We start from the raw sequence: 6214 nt of genomic DNA on the forward strand, positions 1-6214 counted from the left end.
GCTCTTTGAATGTCTGACATTCTGGATTTATCTGACTGTTTACTCATGATGTTACTTAACTCGTTTCTCTTTTTGCTATATTTTCTACAAACTTAACGTTAGGTCTCAAGACTTGATTAGATCTAAGTTGAGTGTTTTTGACAATATTTTATAGCTGATACTATGCACTTCTCATTGCCTCACATCAGAAGGCACATGAGGTCTGGTTGTCTCAGTGATGCTAAATTTGATCACTGGGCAAGGAGGTTACTTGCCTCCTTGGACACTTTTGTTTTTGCATAATCAAATAGTGTTTAAATTTATGGAAATTTAAAAACCAGCAAAAGCAGAGGGGATAGTACAATGAACCATGGTGTATCCATAACTCAGCTTCTACAGTTATTAACATGTGGCCAATCTTGTTTTGTTGGTACCCACTTATTCCTCCACCCACCCAAATACATACACACAAATCCCAGATATCATACCTGTTTCATTCATAAACAAGTTAGTAGGTATCCCTAAAAGATAAAGGCTCTCTTGTTTTGGATGCAGTACCATTGTTACATTAAAAAACCAAAGTCCTTAATATCTTCAAGTATCCAGTCAGTGTTCACATTCCCCCAATTGCCTCATACATGTTTTTTTATGATTGGTTGGTTCAAATCAGGATTCAAACACAGCCCACTCATTTCACGGAATTTCATTTGATTGAGTTGACTCTGTCTCTTTCTTTTTCTGGACATTTACTTGTTGAAAAAACTGGACCACAGAATTAGCATAATTTCTTAAAATGATTCATTCATAGAATAATTGAATGTAAAATCTTCAAATATGAGTTCCATGGGAGAATAAACTGTGTTTAATTTGGTCTATCTTTGAATATATTCTTTTAGTACAAATAGTAGTAAATTAGTCAACATGAGAAATTATCAGCCAACAATAAAAAGAAAATATCCTTTGAGATCAAGCTCATTTTTAGATATTACTTCTGAAGGAGCTGTTATCCTAACTTCCTCACTTGAGCTGAACTTAGGTCTATATTGAAACAAACCATTGCTTTTCCTAAGGCTTTTGAATGGAAATGAAATGAAGCTGATGACAGTTGTGTAATATAAGGTATAGGTATAAAAAAATAAATTTAAAATCAAAATCACCTCCCAAAAGAAGACTGATTATATCAGTTTCCTGGGGCTACCATAATAAAGTACAACAAACTGAGCAGCTTAAACAACAAATTTATTGTCTTACAGTTCTGGGGGCTAGAAGTCCAAGATCAAGGGGTTGGCAGGGTCAGTTCCTTTTGACGGCTGTAAGCGAGAATCTGTTCCATGACTCCTTCCTAGCTTCTGTTTGTTTGCTGGCAATCTTCAGCATACCTTGCCTTGTAAAGGCATCACCCTGATCTCTGCCTTCATCTTCACATGGCATTCTCCAGTGTATCCAAATGTGCGTTTCTGGGTGCACATCTGCATCTAAATTTCCCCTTTTTGACAAAATTACACCCATCATTTTGGATTAAGAGCCCATTCTACTCCAGTATGACCTTATCTTAACTAATTACATCTGTAACAACCCTATTTCCAAATAAGGTCACATTCTGAGGCACGAGGGGCTTGGACTTCAACATATGAATTTTAGGGAGACATGATTCAACCTGTAGCATCAATCTTCAATGTAAATATATGTATGATATCTTCATTGACATGTCATCAATTTACCAGTTTGCTTTTTCTCTGATGGGGTTTGCCTCTTGAAAAATTCTACTTCACTTCTCATCACCTAGAGATTAAGTACTCCTCCGTAATAATACGGGATTTAGGGACCTTCATTCTGATGCTGAAATTTTCCATGAGTTTCTTCCAAAGTCTGAAATTCTATTTGATGATAATAACATATGGTAATTGTGGAGAATGTTTGAGAATTGCTGGGAATGTCTGAAAATATGTAACCAAGGAAGGAATTTGCAGCTGTCAACATAAAAGCAAAGTTTTGTCCTGAGAAAGTGAGTTCTTTTAGGAAAATACATGAAGGAAAAGATAATTATTTGCTTTGAGATATGTTTTGAGACTCCAAAGCGGCTGAAGGAAAAAATTTTCAGTTTGAATCACTAAAAACAAAGGATACAAACAGTCCTAAGGTCTATTCACCATAGCTACCTGATTAGCTAAACACTGAACAATCTTACAGAGGTTTAAACAACCCATAATAATCCCTAGCCCTTCCCACAGGCAAAAAGAAGATCAATTTACTTAAAGGAATTTAAGGATATGAAATTAATATGCGTAGCAAGTCCTGTGAATCAGAGCTGATCTCCAAACTAAACTAATCTTGGGCATCATATAGCAATAAGTTAAAAATACACATTTCCGACGTTTTGACAGAGATGACTTCAGTAATATTTATGAACTCTACAATTTCATAAATTTTCACGTCTTCTTATCCCCTAACCTTTGGTATTCCACTGCCCTTCAGCTAGACTTCTCAGTAACAAATATTTTTCTACACCAGATAACCTTTAACTGTGTACTTATAAAGATAAGTTGTTTTCTAGTTTTACCTTTTCCTCTTTCAAGCAGTTCAGTCTTACAGTTTTTCATGTATTGAATTGCTCGAAAGTAAACTCCGGATTGAAAGCAGTGATTACTGTTGACGAAAGCCGAAGCTGGTTAAAGGATTACCCTTGATGAGTCCCGATGGCGAATTGGAAAAACTGTGAAACTAGCACCGCCCAACGTGGGGCTCGAACCCACGACCCTGGGATTAAGAGTCCCATGCTCTACCGACTGAGCTAGCCGGGCAGCTGAAACTAACCTCTTTTCTAGATGTTTTCAAAGGAATAAGATTACTTTAATTTATTCCAAGATTTATGTTTTGCATTAAATCATTTACTTTATAATTTGTTTTGGTAAAGCTTTTTCACTGCTCTCAAAATTGTATTTCATTTCTGAATCTGCGCTCACAAACTTCTATTCTTTAATAAAAATGTATAAATGGCCCTCTAGCGGTCAGCGGTAAAGCGGCCCAAACTCCCGCCGAGAGAACGGAAGCGAGCGTGGGGCGCCTCCTGAGTATCCCAGAGACTCCCGCTGGCAGAGCGCTGGCGTCTGCTGCACAGGGCTCGGAGAATGTTCTCGACGTCTGCGTGGCCAAGTACAAAAACAGGCTCCCTAGGAGTGTCCTGCGTGCCCTCTGGAAAAGCTCAGAACCTAAAGCACAGCTGTAGAGCCGGCTGGCCTCTCGCGGCCCAGTGTGGCTTTGACTTTTGTGGGATTTTTCTAAGGCATGACGGCGGTTCAACTAAGCCATGCTGTATTGTTCACACAATAGGTTATTAAAAAGCTAAAGCAGTCTCAGAAATTAATGGAAAATAACATAGAACGTTGGCTCACACGAAAAACGAAAAGAGGAAGACATTGATTCTATGGGTGGTAGCACCCCAGGTTGGGGAGGGATTGCTACTTCAAGCCTCTCCCAACTAAAATGAAATTAAAAATTTATTCTGCTTTTCTAGTAGGAACTGTAGTTCCAAGTAACCAAACAGTCCAAGCTGATGAGAGAGTGCTCTACTTTGTAAGAAAAACAACCCAAAACAAAACCATGTAGGATTAGAAAAAGCATAATTTGGCAAACCCTTATAAATGAAGATTATCAATTGCGGTTAAACCATTACATTAATAGTTGTTGGGGAACTGGCTATTCACACAGGGTCAAAGTAACACTACACGGGTCACTCCTTAGATGCAAGGGGGCAGTCTAACTGTATGATGGAGGCTGTCACCTTATTTAATTGAGAAATTTTTCTGAGTTTTGCTAGTGGTTTACTAATCTTCAAGATAGTGTGTCTTCATAGTAATATAATATGAAGTACACAAGATCAATAGTAACTGTTTATTCTAGCCAAAAAACTGTTTTAGGTAGGTCTGTCTGCCATTAGACATCAATCCAGTTAACAGGAAATAAAGAGGCATGAGGAACCAGATGAATAACACCACAAGGAAGCACTAACCCAAAATCAGAAGGTGGGAAATTCTACAGGACAACTGGCCAGGCGTCTTTAACAAGTAACTATTATATTTTCAGAAATGACTTTTGCTAAATGAAAAGAGACACAGGGACCATAATAATCAGACACGATAGGTGATCCTGGATTGGATACTGTTCTGGATAAACCTGCTGTAAAAGAGATTTGGGGGTCAACCAGAGGAATTTGCATATAGTTTGAATTTTAGATAAGATGAAAATTTACTGTAATGGAAAAGTGGAGATGATTGAAAAAAGTAGATTGCAGATAAAATACAATCTTTCATTTTAGTAAAAAGAAGGCCATATGTTAAGGTTTCAATGGTTGATACTTGAGTGGTAGGAATCCTAAGTTTTTACTTTTTAAATTTTTGCTTGTCTTTATTCTCTCTCTTTTTCTTTTTTTTGCTGTTTGTTAGTGCTTTTGTTGCTATTGTGAATAATACTGCTCTGAATGTTGGTGTACAGATATCTGTTTGAATCCCTACTTTTAGTTCTTTCAGGTATATATCCAGAAATGGAATTGCTGGATCATATGGTAATTCTATGTTTAATTTTTTGAGGAAGTTCCTTTGGAATTCTAACGTTTATGCAAGTTACTTCCATAATGCAGGCCTCTGTTTCCTCATCTGCAAAATATGGGGGCAGGACCGGGGGGATGAGAGGGAGAGAGGGAGGGCTAAAAGGAGTAAGAGTTTAAGGAGGTCTCTAAGGAGCTCATGAACCGATGACCACCTAGACCCCCCGGACGAAAGTGCTGCTCCTGTCCTTCCCAAGAGACACAACTTGCTTTCCACTATGTGTTGGACCTGGGCAGGCCTGGGGATGGAGATTGGAGGACGGGTGGCCAAGGTTGCACAGGCTGGTGACGCAACTGGGGCCCATCTGCCTCATACCATCTCACTCCAGAATTTCCTTCTCCACCTTCTCACCTTCTCAGTTCACCTCTCTATGTTCAGAGAGAAGGGGGTGAAGCCTGGGTCTAGATCAGCCTGAAACATAAAAAATGCTTGAAGTTTCAGTAAGGAAATTTCATTCATAGGAACTGTACCATCTTCCAGTGTCGCCATGGAGACGGCTGAGATGAGAATCATGAAGATTCTCCCGTCTTCCCCCCTCCTCCCTCTGGATACCAGCTGCAGCTAAGCCAGACTCCTCAGTGATCTGGGGAGACCTCTGAAGCCAGCACAATCTTTCTGATATTTCCTCTAAAACTCTCCAAGGTTGTCCACTGCCTCAGGATGAAGTCCAAAGTCCAAACTCCTTAACAAGGCCTGCCTGCTCTTGACTGATCTTGCTACAGCCTACCTCTCCAGACTCGATTGCCAACCCCCTCCTGTGCCGGATGCTCCAGCCACACTGAACTGGAAACAGCAAAGCCATGTTCTTTCAAGCCTCCAGGATACCAGGTGCACCTCTCCCTTAGTTTGAAATGCTGGCTCCCCACTCTCTCAACTCCATCCTGGAAGACCCCCATCAGGACACACCTTCTCCAGGAAGACTTTACTGCTTACTAGATGGCGAATGTGCTCTCCTTTTTACACCCAGGGTCAACTATACTCCCTTCTGACTCAACCTGGTCCCTCTGCCATGTGTGCAGAGAGCAAGCACACAGGCACTGGCCTGAAACTACCTAGGTTCAAATGCGGACTGGGCCACTCATAAAACATGTGATGTTACAAACTGCCTACCTACCTCGCAGAGGTGTTGTGAGGACTAGATGAATGGACAGTGTGGTTCCTGCTGCCTTGGCTTCCCCAGCAGTCTGTGAGGTTGGTGGGATGAAGACCTTGTTTTCTACCCTTGGTGAGTGCCCATTAAGTGAGGAGTCTCATGCCGTGTGCTCTCTACCAAGGATCTCATTCCTATCAATGAGATGGGATTATAGATCACCCGAGGCTTGACGTAGGGGAGGGGACAGCCAAGTAGGATCCCTGGGTATCATGGGAGTGAGGACAAGGCAGCAGCATAAAAGGCAAAGAGAGGCTACACTGCTGCCAAGCTAGCTAGGGTCACCCATACATATCCCTGGTGCACCAACATGTATTCTTTTTTTGAGGAGGATTAGCCCTGAGCTAACATCTGCCAATCTCCCTCTTTTTGCTGAGGAAGACTGGCCCTGAGCTAACATCCATGCCTATCTTCCTCTACTTTATATGTGGCTTTTGCCAAGTGGTGCCATGTCCGCACCCGGGATCCGAGCTGTCGAACC

The 6214-nt window shown here is 40.9% G+C and overlaps 1 non-coding gene across 1 annotated transcript; it reads right to left on the bottom strand.

Moving 5' to 3' along the window:
- Positions 1-2707: 2707 nt before the first annotated feature.
- TRNAK-CUU (transfer RNA lysine (anticodon CUU)) lies at positions 2708-2780 on the bottom strand. Its single transcript has one exon. It is a non-coding gene; the product is annotated as a tRNA-Lys (tRNA).
- Between the last annotated feature and the right edge of the window lie 3434 nt (positions 2781-6214).

The sequence above is a fragment of the Equus przewalskii genome, chromosome 1 (assembly GCF_037783145.1).
Source record: "Equus przewalskii isolate Varuska chromosome 1, EquPr2, whole genome shotgun sequence".
Taxonomy (NCBI): domain Eukaryota; kingdom Metazoa; phylum Chordata; class Mammalia; order Perissodactyla; family Equidae; genus Equus; species Equus przewalskii.